We start from the raw sequence: 17318 nt of genomic DNA on the forward strand, positions 1-17318 counted from the left end.
AAGCATATATTAAGTCTTATAGGCAAGGTATGGGACACCCCCAAGTAGGAAGATGAGTTAACCTTTCCGGCACTTTACAAAAAGGCAAATCACTATCCCCAGTACTTGATGCATTTAAGGTTTTATACCAATGTGGATTAAAATTGTTTGCATGTACCCCTCATCTTGTGTGGCAGTCAGGCTGTGCAAGTCTGACATTTGAGGAACACTGGTTAACTCAAACAGAAGATCGATGAACAAACGTCTTCTTGATCTTGTTATTCATTGTTCCTTTTCAATACAGTGCAGACACATTCTAAATACAGGAGATTGTACAATATATAAATGAAACCAACATTAAACAGTTTAGAGTCCTATGGACATTCTCGTCAACATGTTTAAATTGAATTATGCATAAAATATGCTAGATTTGCTTTGTTTGTTTCTTTGCAGAAATATACCTACCTTATGGATATTTATCAGCTGACGGTCCCTGGAACAGCTGTCTTCCATTCCAAGAGTAAAGACCAGAATATTTTTTCTGTTATCAACTTTTATTACATATCCCCATATTTATTTTAAAACATTTCCTAATAGAATTGATTGCTTTGCATATTTCTAGTGATTTTTTATGCTTTTGCATTTTATGCTTTTAGCTTTACATACCCTAATGTTGTTGGTACTTAAAGAATTACAGTATGGGGCCTATATAATAATATTTATAGTCCAATGACAATTTTACATCTTCATATTTTTTAATCAGCTTTGCCATAATGGTAAATAGTTGAAGGATATAAAATTGGAAGCACAAAGAAACTGGTGCCAATAAACACAACTTCTCCAGTCTTCTTCTCAAAACAATTGGTGTGATTTGGTATTCCATACACATAAAAATGGTACACACATGGACAACTTAATAATATGTTTTCCTTTATTCCAAAAGGGTGTTGAAATGGTTGCTTCAAAATCTATGGTATTGAATGTTTGTGTCTCATGCTAAAGGGGGAAAAAAAGATATTAATAAATTCTATCCCTATAAAAGCCAAGAGATGGACACCCTGCACAGAGATGTCAAAAATATTTCAACCTTATGGAAATTGGTAATAAAACAAAATCACAACATAGAGCTGATACCGACTAAAAACATATACATGACAGTGAAAAGATATTTTCAGTTGTCAGATTCTCTTTCACATCTTTCTGAAGTAATGCATACACATCTGTCAATTCAAGGGGTTTGAGAGAGAAATTGAGATGCTGGGAACAAGACCAAAGTTGTATGTGACACCTACAGCCAGGGATTCTGCAGAAATCAGACAATGCTACAAAGTGTAAATGACAAAATACGTTGTGCCAAATTAAACTGCTTATTGGAAAGCTACAACATAACCTGAACATGTTGGCAATTTCTCTTCATCTTAACAAATAAAGAAAATAATGCAGGATGTGATTGCACTTTATAGATAACACAACACTGTAAGAACAAGGGGAAACTGGATTATTGCACGTAATACATGTTCTGGCCTACTGGCACATAACTGCATGATATATGAAATATAATTGTCACGGCCGGCTCCCAATACCAGAACAAGTGCCAAGCACCCTGGTCTCGGCTCGGCTTCACCAGTAGTGTGACCACCGTTGGGCTTCGGGAGGAGCCCTCAGCTTACTTGGGTGCCACCTGGACTTAACGAGGGTGCAAGGCGAGATGTTCTGGCTGGCGAAGGGGCACGGCTGTTTAGCAGAGTCTTTAGGCCGAAGGTCATGGTACAAAGGACAAGGCAAGCGGATGGTCAGACAGGCTGGGTCAAGGCAGGCGGATAACAGAATCGTCAGGCAGGCAAGGGTCAAAACTGGGTATCAATCAGGCAGATGGGATCAGGCAAAGAGTTGTCAAAGTTCAGGCTGGGTCAATATTCAGAGTTGAGAGTAGTCAGTATACAGGCAGGGTCAAACACGGATTAACAAACAAGATCTAGGTTCAGGAACAGAAAGCACAAGGCTAAGAAGCACCAGGATAACAATCCTATCACGGGCAAAGACATAGGAGAAAATGTCCCTTTAAATCCTATTTGAATTTCGCGCCATTGCGCGCTGGCGTCATCATGCCAGCGCGCATGCGCCTATAAATTACAGAGGTGCGCACGCGGCGCACACTAGGAAGCAGTGAAGGGGCAGGAAGGTGCGGCAGGCGTCCCCGCCGCACCACCACTAGACCACCAGGGTAAGGATTCTTTACAATAATAATAATAAGATAGGTTTTTGTAAAACAGGGTTTTTATATTGCCCAAATCTTGGAATGGAGAGATAATGAGCCCAGTATAAAAACTCTTTTCTCAATTGGCAAGATTTGCTTGGTTATATTTGTGCAATATATGGGATCAGATTTGTGATTCAAAACAGTTGGTTTTCATTTAAATTATGCAACTATATTATTGACAGCACAAATTTGCACTGTACAATAGAGCCAATCTCTAGACTACAAGAAAAGAGTCGGAGGCCTATGGGACCTAGTTCACAGATTGCACAAGTACAGTAAATAAATGATAGCGACAAAGTGGATTATAATAATAATATTATACTAATTAATTAGCATATTACATTTAGATTATGCTTGTACTTTGTTATATTGTACAGTAAGGAGGCATTAATATGCACTTCCCTGAGAAAATGGGTATATTTGTAGCTAAATATTTGTATCTCAAATGGTATTGTAAGTTTCCTCCACCAGTGAATTCCATCACTAAGCAGAAGTGATGCTAACTCTGAAAAACACAGTATAATCTCACAAGGAAAGGGTATCTCAAGTAAACCCTAAAAGCCAAAGGTCACAGTGTCGATTTACTATTACAGGTGCAAAATATCACCCAAGTTAGAGTTATAAAATCAAACATCTGACAGGATACTAGTGCAGTTTGGCTTCTACAGTATGTTAGTAAAATCAATCCCCACATGTTAAAATCATAAAGTATTTTACTAACATTCCGGTCATATAATTTTGACCATATTAAGACGTTTCTACTTGTTTGATGGTGAGCATCTTCCCTGTTTACTTATGTTCTGCCTGGAAGACTTGGAATGAAATTGAGAGCCTTGTTTTTCTGTCCTAATCATAACTAGGGATGAGTAACTCAAAACCTCTGCTCCCAAGCCATGTACAGAATTAGAAATCATCAATGGAGATCATAGAAGTCTGATAACTGAAATATAATGTATGATGTTTATCCCTATAGAATTTCCCCTGAAGCTACTGCAGCACAATCCAACATGGGTCTACTGATGGAAAAGCAGCACATTGGGATGGAGAAGACCTTGGTCTACATATTAATAGATTAAACATTTAATAAAGCTCTTGGCATAACCAATGTTTAAGGTTCCACCCTAGCATGACAAAGAACATCAACCAAAATTCTTATTGGTAAAAGTAACAGTTTAACTCACATTGACTCAGGATGTGCCTCATTTGCAAATGCACCTCCAGGCTCTGCTCTCTCTAGAAACAGCTCCTTCTGGGTGGGACAAACAAGAATCAAGGAATATCTAAGAGCCAGAGGCACTTTAGATACTGTTTCTAAAATTAGATTTGATAAATACTCGTCTGAAGTATCTTCACTGCTTGTTAATGTTTTCAACCTCTCTACTTGATACTCAGTCTTTAATGTATTCATATTGCCTGGATATGTCTCCAAGTTTTTTGACAGATAGTCAGTCTTTATTGATAAAGCATTGGTTGAGGCTATGAAATCCTATAAAGAGAATTACATACAGACCAGCTGAATGGATTGGCAGGAGGACAGACTGTAATTCTCAAGTGCACAACTAATCTAGTTCATCTAGAAAACTGCCGGTCCATCAAATGACACGTCAGCACCAGTGAAATGAGATCTTTTATAAATATACTCACTTTCTGTTCTCCAGTGGTTCAGTACAGCCAGCAGCTAAGGCAGAAGCTGGGGCTAATTCTGGAGTATATTCTGTACAAAAAGAAGTTATATTCTATTAGGTTTGTTGTTAGTAACTAAAAACATTGTTGGTAATGGTTCTAAAGCAGAAAAGTAAAACATAAAAGTAGTCAATTTGAGAGGTTTCTCTTATTGCTTAATTTGTTTTATTTGCTTCTCCTAACCCCAAGCTGTTGGTAAGTTGAGCATTGTTGGGGATGTAGTTTTAATAAGCTATATATGTTCATGGCTGCAAATATCAGTGAGAAACAAAGGATTCTGTTGGCAGAAACTTAATAAGTATTTTCTCTTACACTTGTACCAATTAGAGCACACAGTAAAGAATGTTTTCTGCAAAAAAAACAAGAAAAGGACATTTTATTTTTTTGCAGCAGATATACAGTTAGGTCCATAAATCTTTGGACAGAGACAACTTTTTTTCTAATTTTGGTTCTGTACATGACCACAATGAATTGTAAATGAAACAACTCAGATGCAGTTGAACTGCAGGTTTTCAACTAATTCAGTGGGTTGAACAAAACGATTGCATAAAAATGTGAGGAACTAAAGCCTTTTTTAACACAATCCCTCATTTTAGGGGCTCAAAAGTTAATAGACGTATTAAATTACTTGGTTGAAAACCCTTTGCTGGCAATGACAGCCTGAAGTCTTGAACTCATGGACATCACCAGATTCTGGGTTTCCTCTTGTTTAATGCTCTGCCAGGCCTTTACTGCAGCGGCTTTCAGTTGCTGTTTGTTTGTGGCCTTTCTGTCCGAAAGTTTAGTCTTCAACAAGTGAAATGCAGCTCAATTGGGTTCAGATCAGGTGACTGACTTGCCAATTCAAGAATATTCCACTTCTTTGCTTTAATAATTTATATTAATATTAATTTACATTATATTAATAATGAATAATTCAACTTAATTCTGCCCATGTTTAATTCATATTGCAAAGAAAAAATGAGAGGCCTTACTTTACTTTTACATTGACACAGGTTACAGATATTTGCACAACATCGTCAAATTTTCAAAACGTTGTACTCCTGTGTGATAAATATTAAATATCTTATTATCTTTGATATTGTTTGGAAACAACATATACAGTAAAATGTATATGGAAAAACTCATGTCTCTACCCCAACAGAAACCAAACATATTTTTTGGTGGTGCTTCTTATTCTCAGTTAATTTAAGCAATACTAACAACACTGTAGACCCAGGTAGGAAAGAGTGGGTGTGCATAAAATCTGTCTTCCCCATTCCCCAGAATACTTTGTTTATACACAAACTGCAGATACAAAGCCCTGCATGCATTTAGCAGATTAAACAGGTGGGTCCTTTCTCAGTACATTTTCCATTTGAAAGCCAGACCCCATATTCTCTTCTAACACTGTAATACAGGTGAACTGCAGAATCAAATATGTGAGTACTCCCAGCAAGAAACCCCATACACACTGTATAATGTTATGGGTGCCAAGTGATGGATATAAGCGAGGGCTGGAGAGTTCACACAATCCTAGGTGCATAGGCACACACTGTACCTACCTGGTGAGTTATGTTTAATGCTGTCCCTATGGAGAGTCCCAGCCAGGTGCATTCTTGGTTGCTTCCAATATAGTTATAGGCTCCCATCACCCCAGCCTTCTGAGTCAGCCCAAGTATATGGTACAGAAATTGCAGCCATCTGGCACAGAACAATACAGACTTGGGGGTGCTTGCTATAAGCACATGCTTCTAACAGTTGACACGATTGGGGTGTTTGGAGGAAAATTACATAGTTACATAGTTATAGTAACATAGTTAGATTGGGTTGAAAAAAGACAAAGTCCATCAAGTTCAACCCTTCCAAATATACCCATATATATACTAGCTATAGAGTTTAGTATCACAATAGCCTTTGATGTTATGTCTGTCCAAGAAATCATCCAAGCAACTCTTAAAGGCATTAACTGAATCAGCCATCACAGCATCACCCGGCAGTGCATTCCACAACCTCACTGTCCTGACTGTAAAGAACCCCCTACGTTGCTTCAAATGAAAGTTCTTTTCTTCTAGTCTGAAGGGGTGGCATCTGGTGATCCTCTTTATGGGTAAAAAGCTCCCCTGCTATTTGTCTATAATGTCCTCTAATGTACTTGTAAAATTTAATCATGTCCCCTCGCAAGCACCTTTTTTCCAGAGAAAACAACCCCAACCTTGACAGTCTACCCTCATAATTTAAGTCTTCCCTCCCTCTAACCAATTTAGTTGCACTTAGTCTCTGCACTCTCTCCAGCTCATTTATATCCCTCTTAAGGACTGGAGTCCAAAACTGCACTGCATACTCCAGATGAGGCCTTACCAGGGACCTATAAAGAGGCATAATTATGTTTTCATCCCTTGAGTTAATGCCCTTTTTTATGTAAGACAGAAGTTTATTTGCTTTAGCCACAGAATGACACTGCCCAGACAACTTGTTATCTACAAAAAACCCAAGATCCTTCTCATTTAAGGAAACTCCCAACACCCTGCCATGTAGTGTATAACTTGCATGTGATTTAGTGTATAACTTTATATATGATATAGTGCATAACCTGCACTTATCAACATTGAACCTCATTTTCCAGTTTGCTGCCCAGTTTTCCAACTTAGACAAATCACTCTGCAAAGTGACAGCATTCTGCATGGAACCTATAGTTCTGCACAATTTAGTATCATCTGTAAAAATAGAAACAGTAATTTCAATGCCCACCTCCAGGTTAATAAACAAGTTGAAAAGCAAGGGACCTAGTACAGAGCCCTGCGGTACTCCACTAACAACACTGGTCCAATTAGAAAATGTTCCATTTACCACCACTCTTTGTAGTCTATCTTTTAGCCAGTTCTCTATCCAGGTACAAATACTAAGTTCCAGGCTAACATTCCTTAATTTAACCAGTAACCTTCTTTGTGGTACTGTATCAAATGCTTTAGCAAAGTACATCACATTAATAAATGAATTAATAAAAGCTGAGTAAACATAACATTCATGACACACTGTGGCACCTGCATTTCATGACAGTGTATCACAAATGTGTTACAGTTACACTAATACATGAATTATATTGAGACTTATTGGTTTGGAAGAAGGACAAACAGGAATAAAACCCAGTGTCGGACTGGCCCACCGGGAGACCAGGAAAACTCTCGGTGGGCCTCATTCTGCTAAACTTTTGGCTTATTTCATGGCCATTCCATGAGAACAAAGAGGCTAAATAGGTGAAATAATAGATTATAGTTTGTAAGAAGAGAGACTCGGAGAATAGAGGTTGAGTGAGGAGAGGAAGAATCATAGTACTGAGGGTGGGCCCCTGATCTAAGGTTTTTTGGTGGGCCCTTGGTGTCCTAGTCCGACACTGATAAAATCACAAATTGGACAGAGATACCAATCAATGGGGAGACTATGCCTGAACCCAAGAGGCTTTATGGGATGATATACACACAATAAAACCTACAGAAATAATACAGAGGAGGTAGTCTGGCATGTGGTAGGTTCCCTTTGTGTAACAGTAAAAAGGAACCATTGTACTGCCCCATTACTGCACAGTAATACTCACAAACACCCTCAAAAACAATATAATATATATAAGGCTGCAGAAGATGCCACAGAGGCCTGCAATTTCTCCATTCTCTTTAATAAGTGAGTTATGGAAGCTCAAATGTAAGAAATTGAAAAATAATGTGTCTATGGACAAGCATTTTTTTTTAGTAAAGTTCCTTCCCTTAAAGACTTAACCTGGTAATTTGCACCTGACTCATTTCCATAGCAAAGATTATCTACCATCTAGCTTTGGAGTTAATTCTAAGAATTCCTCCTATAAGTCTAATGAATCTCCTTTTGAAGCACAGATTGCTTTCTTGAGAATGCACCACTATGGAGAAGAGGACAGAGCTTTATTTGCAATGCCCCCCAGCTTATGTTGTGGCTTTTATACTTGCGTATGTGATTAAAGGTTTTATGATGTGTTTGGGAAGACTTATTTTTAGGTGGTATTTCTATAGAATTGGCTTTAGGGATTAAAATAGATAGACCTATACTAAGTTTTCTCTTATGGGTTTCCAACCTCTGGACCTGCTGGTGACTTCACCCATGCATGCCCCATGCAGAACATTTTTTTATTGCTTAATAAAAATGTTAAATAGTATTAACGGAGGTCAAGCTGAGATAACTGATAATTGTCCTGATGAAAAAAAGTAGATCCAGGCATGTGCAACCAGGAAGGACCAGAACCAGGCACATGAACAGATACTCTAAATGCTCTAGAGGTGACTTCCACCTTGTACTGAAACTTTCTGTTTTCATAATAAAGTGTAAATCAAATATTTCTGCTGCAATGCTCCTTAGAAGCAAAAAAAGAAACAAAACTCATATTTATTTCAAGTTTCTTCTTGTCTGGCTTAACAAATTTACAGTTACATTCTTGCAGGTTGGCCCAATGCTGTATAAATGATGTAACCCAACTTTACATCTGATACTTTAATCTAGCTAGATGGCAGCAAGGTTATTTTACTTTCGGTGTTGCTTGAAATAGTGATAGTGGGTCCCTGCTTGACTTCTGCATAATATTAAGATTGAATACTACACACCGCTAGTCATGGAAACCTTAGCTGCTTTATACTAACAACTGATATAAATAGATCACATTTCCAGCTTTTAGAAATGATTGCATTTTCCTTGAGGTTGTAGAGAGGCATTTTCTTTTTTAAATCTTATACAAAATTCAATAAATGGCTCAGTTGGAGATATTCATTTTGTATTCTAAAATCATTTACAGAATTGAAGCCTCTTTGCAAAGGTACCACTTTCACTTGCACAAAGCAGGAATCATGAATTTCTGGTGTATGTGGGGTCATTATTATGGGTTTCTTCCCTTAATCATAACTGTATTGTGTGTTCTAAAATTATCAGTCTGTGCAAACATGTTTTAATGAAAAAAACAAACCAGTGTAAAAGGTGGTATAAAATATATGTGCTTTTTAACAAACTGGTTTATTCTCATTCCTTGTGATTTTAAACTGTCAATTGCAATCAGCAAGCAAAAACCAATGTTGAAATTGTTGAAAAAAGTGGTTGAATAAAAAATGGCAAAGTGCCAATGTGTGGTGTATTTGAATTCACCTTTTTTACACAACCGTATAATTATGTCTTAATTTTTGTTTTTGTTAATGGAAAGCAATTGACTTTTATTCTGACAACAGTATTCTTTTAATTCATTCATTGGCACCCAAACACAAGTGGGAAAATCAGAAATAGTATCAGGAGACATATTTGTAAAAAAAAAGGGTCATGGGGATTAGGTCACTCTGGTAGATGGTTTTTAGATATTTACTATATGAAATTTCTTTATATTAACAAAACAGTGCCTTGTAATTGATTCAAACTAAGATATAATTGATCCTTATTGGAAGCAAAACCAGCCTATTGGGGTTATTTAATGTTTACATGATTTTCTAGTAGACTTAAGGCATGAAGATCCAAATTACAGATGTAGCCCACCCTTGAGTGTGCTTTAGCTGTGTATAATGGCTGTGTGTGACCAGGGTAAAACTGATTGACTTGTGCCCCAGACCTCAGTGTAGCTGTGCAACTCCCTGCAACTCCCGGTACATGGTGTAGTTCAGTGCAGCAAAGGATATTTATTTAGAACAGTTGCAATGGAGTAATTCACAGGCCGTTAGATGTCATGCAGAATAATAATAACAGGATCCATTCCTTTCCAGTGAAATATTAGTTGGTTATCTTGGGGCAAAATCCTCCCAATGAATAAAGCTTTCAGCCCAGGAATAATCAGCTTGGCATCTTGGGTCTTGGCACCCTCACTGGTCCTCACCTCACCCACTGAGTCCCTGAGCTAGTGGTATACTCACCACATGGTCCTAACTCCACTATTTCTCCTTGTTGGAGCGGAAACTGCTCACTACATACCCTGAGCTTCTCTATTGCTTCTAGAGCAACTATGACATAAACTGCCTATCACTAAATAACTCTATCTAGCTTTACCACCGGACCTGGACCTGTAATACCTCACAGAGAGGTAAGGTCCCAGGAAAGACCCTTAGCAAATAGGGCTAAACCCCTTTATACTTTTACATGCTGCCATCTAGTGGGCAACCCTTGTCTACAGTAAATCCCAATGGACACAGGAAAAAGGACATAGCTGCCTGAGTATACTAAAGGAACCTTAGGTGTCCAATTGCATAGAGGGAACTACCCAAATTTCAGGGTCCCTACACAGAAAAAAAATATTACAGAGGACACAGTAAAATGCTACTATTTTACCGACCACAGATATTACATATTTATTCTCTGAAAATATTACATGTTATATTATTGAAAATATTATATATCATAAAGGCCTTTGCACAAATTCAGCCTTCACAGGTTTTCATATTTTTTTTAATTTTAAATCAGTTAAAATTGAAGTACTTTTTCCTCTTTTAACTGTAGTTTTTGTAACCCATATTTGCATGTACTTTATTGAACCTAGTTCCTCAGAGCTCTGACAGCGATGTACTTTAGTACAAATTATTGCAACTAATGTGGAACTTGATACCTCTTAGAGCCCTCATTTCCTGCTGGGTAGAGTCATACAGGTGTACACTAAAATTCAATAGCCCCCTTAGAATTTGCTGTGTGAGGAAACCTATTAAAATGTCTTTGAAAGGAAAAGAAGAAAAGGGAATCTGAAGAGAAAAAAAGGAGCCAGTGATGTTGTTATAAGTCATGCAGGAACTGGCAGAGTTTTTGCCTGGTATCTCACTGTGCACATGGACTGACTTTATTGTGGAACACTCTGCAGGATATAAGTGGACATCAACATAATGCCATCCTGACAAATACATCCTCCACTGAATTCAAAAGCCGCTTTTAGAAAACAGAACAAATCATTAGCTGTCATTTTTCTTTAATATTTTCTATCACCCCATTTTCCTAATTTTCCCTTAACCCCTCCTTGCCTTCTTTCATTCTCTCTACTGGTTACATAACAGAGTTGGAAGAGCTTACACAAAGAATAATGATTAATTACCAGTGTGGATTCATTATTTTGCACCCCTGCTGCCTGGCACATACTGGCTGTAGGAGGTGTAAGGCACTATTCTGTTGGGATGATTATCAGCCTAAGCCTCTTGTGCAGTGATCACTGTTGGAAAAGATGTAATTGGCCATTGTCCAAGGCTTTGCCATTCAGCATAGTGAGAAAATGGCATTGCCAATCAAGAAATCATGGCAATCTAACTTGGCAGCCACACAAGCAACCCCCCTTCAGGTTCCCTTCCAAGTTTGTTTATTTCCTCCCAACTAGTTTTTATTAATTGGTGCCTTTACGGTTTATCTAGCAGCCTGCAGCCACCACGCTTGCATTCTCTTTTTCTTCTTATTCCATTAATCCCTCCAATGAAAGTAAAATATATATATTTTTTTTCTTTCCAAGCAAACTCGTCTCCATTTTTCCTTTAGGAGTCAGTCCCTGAAGAGGCTAGAGATAGGCATTCTTTGTATTATTTTCTCCATCATTTGTGTCTTTTATGGACAGGAGAAACCTTTGTGCCTTTGTGTGGGTAATGTTTAATATAATGATCAGATCAGAAAACATCAGTTCTGCTCATTATTAGAAGACAACGATAAAGATATCTAAATGATTGTTTTTGTTTTGATAAACAAGATTTAGTATACAGTATATGGTTGTATAGATATATCTGAGTGTGTGTTTTGCTAAACAGCATTGTGTTCTTTATCAATCAGTTCTTAAGACAATGTAAAAAATGTAGTATTTTTGATTTTTAAAAATGTAGTAATTGTTATATGAAGACCTACAGTATATTCACTTTGGAAAGACATAAACTGATGGAGCAAGCTGCACAAATACACCTCCATCATCAGTCATTTTTTTCAGAGCCAAAATGGGCCCAAGTTGAATTGTGATAAGAGCAGAACATTGGTTCTTCTCCTGCTGTCTTTTGGGTGGCTAGGGTGCCTTAAGCATCACTTGCATCTGATTATAGTAGGAAAAAGGATAACACTGTATTTCAGACCCATCAAGTTTTGAGCCATAAAAGGGTGCTTAGTTGAGATTATGGTTCAACATTGTGATCTTCTCCTGCACTACAGACAGCAAATCTTACTGAGAAATCTTGGAAAGTATTTACAACAGAGTTCCTACATAACTACAGAGCAACGTGCCATGCAACAACTCAATCATCTCCAGCTGAATTGTTACATGGCAGACAGATGCGCACTAAGTTACATGTTGCAGACAAATTAAGAAATAAATGGAGCTCACCGAATATGTTCATCGGATTTCCCACAGGGTATCCTGTGCCTGATATCCCAATTAAGTCAATCTTCAACACATCATGTTTCGGGCTGCGCCCTTTGTCAGGTGTGCACACTTAACAAAGGGTGCAGCCCGAAACATGTTGTGTATCTCTACTCTCCAATAAAGAAGTTTTTTGCAGTCCAGTTGCTGCCTTGGATTTGTCCCACACCTTTAAACTTCTACATGTTACAGACACCAAACTTCCACAAAATACTGTGCCTACAAAATCATCTCGTGTTGACATTGTGAAACGTCAACAAGCCAAATGCAAGGCTTATACTGACAGAAAACGCGGTGCCAGAGAAGTACACTTTTAGCCTGGATCTTTAGTCAGAATTAAGAAACCAGGAATACTGAAGTAAGGACAATCTAAATTTACTATATCACTTAAAGTGAGACGCCAGCGAGGACCCTACACATATGAACTGTATGATGGACGCATATGGAATGCTCCTGTTAGATATGACTTTGGAGAAGCTCCATTTGATGAAGGACATTTTCCTACTCCTGATGTCAACTGCAATAGGCCTGAAGAAAGTGAACCTAAAAGGCGTACTGAGAGAATCAGAAAACTACCTGCATGGACCAAGGACTTTGTGATGTGAAGAATGTATAATATTTTTTAAAATGCATACTGTTTAATTGTTGCTGTTTATTATTGTTGTCCAAATGCTTTCCTACTATAGTGGGACTGAACCCCAATGTTTAAAAGATGGGAATGTGCTCTTTTTATCAAATGCTGATCCTTTTTTCTCCGAACATTTTCATTTCATCAGTCCCCAGCTTTGTTTTAAAAAGGCTTCTGTCTTGCCTACATACAGTTTTGAATACCTCAGGCATTTATGTTTGTGATGAGGACAAAAGTAAGGCTTCCTCCTGATGACTCTTCAATACTGATAGTGTTTGCAGGCCCGGATTTGTGGGAAGTACACCAAGGCCCGGGCCTAGGGCTGCAGTATTTTAGGGGACGGCATAATAAACAACATTGGTAGTGTCTATGCACATGATAATATTTGGTACCTAGAGATAATGTCATTACAATTTTCAGGCAACTACAACACATTGTGGTAAACCGATTGGGTGCTTAGTTCATGTCATCTTGCAAGCAAGCATTATAAAGCATTATCAGGTAAAGATAATTCTATGGAATGTATATATGTTCGCACACTTAGGGGGTTATTTATTAAAGTCCGAATGGCAAAAACTTGAAAATTTAATTTTTTTACTATAAAATCAGAATTTTTAGCAGAAAAAAAATCACATTTTTTGAGATTTATTATACCACAAGGATGGAAAAAGTCAGAATCCAAAAATCCTGCATCTCAGACCTACCGTGGTTGCATATAAGTCAGTGGAAGTTTCTGTGGTCTGCACTGGAATTAGCCCAAAAATCCGGCTATTTCAGACTTTTTTGGCAAAAATCTGAAATCGAGTGATTTGGGAAAAACTCGGAAAAATTTGTACTATTCAGATTTTCGCTCGATTTTTTCCTGTTTGTCCACGATCCAATTAAATTGTGATTTTTTTTATATTAAATAAGGTCCAATCGTGGATTCAAAACAGTTTTCTCAAGTTGCAAATTTAATTACTGTCAGTGCTTTTGTTGTGCACAATGACCCTGCACAGTGCTTGCATGCAAACACCCATCTCATTTGTAGGGATGCACCAAATCCACTATTTTGGATTCGGCCGAACCCCCGAATCCTTCACGAAAGATTTGGCCAAATACCGAACCGAACCTTTCTGTCCAGCCGAATCTGAACCCTAATTTGCATATGCAAATACATAAGCATATGCAAATTAGGGGTGGGAAGGGAAAACATTTTTTACTTCCTTGTTTTGTGACAAAAAGTCACGGGATTTCCCCCAACCCCTAATTTGCATATGCAAATTAGGATTCTGATTCGGTTCGGCTGGACAGAAGGATTCGGCCGAATACGAATCCTGCTGAAAAAGGCTGAATCCTGGCCGAATCCCGAACCGAATCCTGGATTCGGTGCATCCATACTCATTTGCGAGCCATTTGCGAATATTTTTGCACAATTTGAATTCGCAAAAAATGGAAAGACAGACACGGCGGAGCAATAGGAAAAAACATTGGCAATACAACCATTTGCGAAAAAATATGCACTGTGCAAACTTTATAATTGATTCCCACTGAGAGGGGTTAAATTGCAAATATTTAGGCAATGGGAAAACAAACACTACACCCCATTCTGGATTCATTACTGGAACACTCTGTACAAAGGCTGGCTTTACAGTGATATAAGGAGAGAATGGATCCCCATTGTCTCTACCAATCAAACTTTGAACAGAACTCTCGGCAAGTCGTTATGGAAAGGTAATACATTGTTGTTTAATAGATGCACATTTCTGAAGGCATTGTTTAACAAATATCCTCATGCAAATGTGATATCTACACCTTTTGTTATGCTGAATATATTAACAGAGATTGATTGTAAAAGTGAATATTTGTGGCTTTAAAGTTGTTTATGTTTTTCTACCTCCCATTTCGTAAGTCAGTTGCATGCATGGATTCCTTGTCGTTGAAAACCCAATTTTGGTATGTCGTACAATACTGTATCATAAAATGTCTTGCCAAAGAACGCTATAACAATAATTCACTGTCTTTAATTTAGCTATCCTATTAAAGTGCTTTATTATTCCAACCAAAGTTGATTAACTCAGTGGGATATTCTTGAGTTTATGAACCTGAAGTAGTGCAACTTTCTTTTCTGGAAAAGAAAAAGACAAAAAGCGGAAAAGCAGTAACTTTCTTGTTAGTAAAGCAAATACATTTGTCTTACACTGTGTCCAGCACTGGAGCTGATAAATGCACAAAAAAATGCACAAAAGCCCAGAGTTCACTGAGACGGATCTATTTATAATGACCGTATTACCCAAGCCGGCAATATATAAAGTAGCTCACTAGCTGACAGCGAAACTAGCTTTATAATATGTGTTCCTTTAATACAAACAGTAAAAGTACATATATTGTAATTCTCTAAATGGAACATTTTTATTAATGAATGGTCCCCTATGGCTAAAGCTTCCGTTTCTGGTTGAACCCCTGCAAATGAATGTGTTGGTGAGTTCCTAATCCCCTGAGCAGCTCTTAGAGCTAACTCAGAGCTGGTGAATGTATCTGCTGGAGACAGGTGGCTAGAAACTCCCTTTTTTGGGATATTAGAGTCCCAAATTTCTGGATCTGCTGCATCATCATTGAAGACCTCCGCTGACTCCTTCACTACAAACAGGGATTTGTACTTGGCATATGGCATATTATTACAACTGGACCCAAAGCAGCATACTTTTTAAAATAGGGATGAGAGGTATCACTTGCTATTAGTTTTTGGGAAAAATAGGTCTGTCATTAATATATATATATATATATATATATATATATATATACAGTGTATATATATATATATATATATATATATATATATATATATATATGTATTTGACTATATATATATATATATATATATATTCCTGTAAAAGTTACTTGACTGGAGAAGGTTTTTCCATATACTGTATCCCTCCTGCTATGCACATGTGTCAATTAATACAGGAAGTCTGACAATAAGAAAAAGTAATTTTGCTTAAATTCTGACTAAAGTTTTTAAAGGAGAACTAAGCCCTAAAAACAAATATGCCATATTTTACTGCAACAGTCTGTAGGTTCAGCATCTCTATAGAGTAATGACCCAGACTAGGAGCTTACCATTTTGGACTTTGTTAGGGCATCTTTGGAGTGTCTATCACACTCCAAATGTTCAGTTTGTTCTGGGCAGCTGATGAGTAGCTAGTGATGGCAAATGTGACCCGTTGAAGTCTATTTTTTGATGCGCATTGGTGTCAATAGGCGTCATGACTATGAGCAATAGTTCGTGGCGAATTCCCGCGATTCGCAGCTGGCAAATAACCTGGCGAAACTGCCGCGAAAATTCACCAGTGAAAATTCGCCAGCGTAAAAAAATGGACGCCAGCGCCAATGGCAAAAAAAAGTCGCCGGCGCATTTCAAAAGAATTTTGCCATTTTGCGAGTTTCGCAGGAAATTCGCGAATTTTGCAACGAAACGCCTCAAATTCACCCATCACTAATGAGCAACTAATTTTGGGGCAATCACAAATTATCAATGAGAAAATAAGGTTTGCATGTATTAAAAGCTGATGGTACAAGGCTGGTTATTAAATTTTGATGCAAATTGCATTTGTTTCTGAGCCACTGTGTACTTTGAATCTGAATTAAATACTATTCAATCCTTTTTGTGAATCTTTTGTTCTATATATATATATTTTTTGTATTGTGGATTGGTCCCTCATCTCAGGTGGTTCTGATTGCCCTCAGCTGGTACAGAATTCCAAAATATAATGTGTAGTATTTCTAGCATAAGACTTTATTAAGATATAGGGGCCAATTCACCAAGCTCGAGTGAAGGATTCGAAGTAAAAAAACTTCGAATTTTGAAGTGTTTTTTGTGCTACTTCGACCATCGCATGGGCTACTTCGACCTTCGACCACGACTTCGAATCGAAGGATTCAAACTAAAAATCGTTCGACTGTTCGACCATTCGATAGTCGAAGTACTGTCTCTTTAAAAAAAAACTTCGACCCCCTAGTTCGCCATCTAAAACCTACCGAACCCAATGTTAGCCTATGGGGAAGGTCCCCATAGGCTTGCCTACGTTTTTTTGGTCGAAGGATATTCCTTCGATCGTTGGATTAAAATCCTTTGAATCGTTCGATTCGAAGGATTTAATCGTTTGATCGAACGATTATTCCTTCGATCGCAGTTTTTGAGCTAAAATCCTTCGACTTCGGTATTCGAAGTCGAAGGATTTTAATTCCCAGTCGAAGGTTAATTAACCCTCGATATTCGACCCTTGGTGAATTTGCCCCATAGTCTCCTTTAAGATAAGATAATGGGAACAATCTGTGAGTTTCAAATTAGCTCACAAAAACAGTAATAAAAGAGGGCGATTTTGTTCTCTTTTAGAACTCAAAAGGGCTCCAAAATAGTTCAAAAAGAGAATGGGGCCCAGACAAATATATAG

This window comes from Xenopus laevis, chromosome 3S (assembly GCF_017654675.1).
Source record: "Xenopus laevis strain J_2021 chromosome 3S, Xenopus_laevis_v10.1, whole genome shotgun sequence".
Classification (NCBI taxonomy): Eukaryota; Metazoa; Chordata; class Amphibia; order Anura; family Pipidae; genus Xenopus; species Xenopus laevis.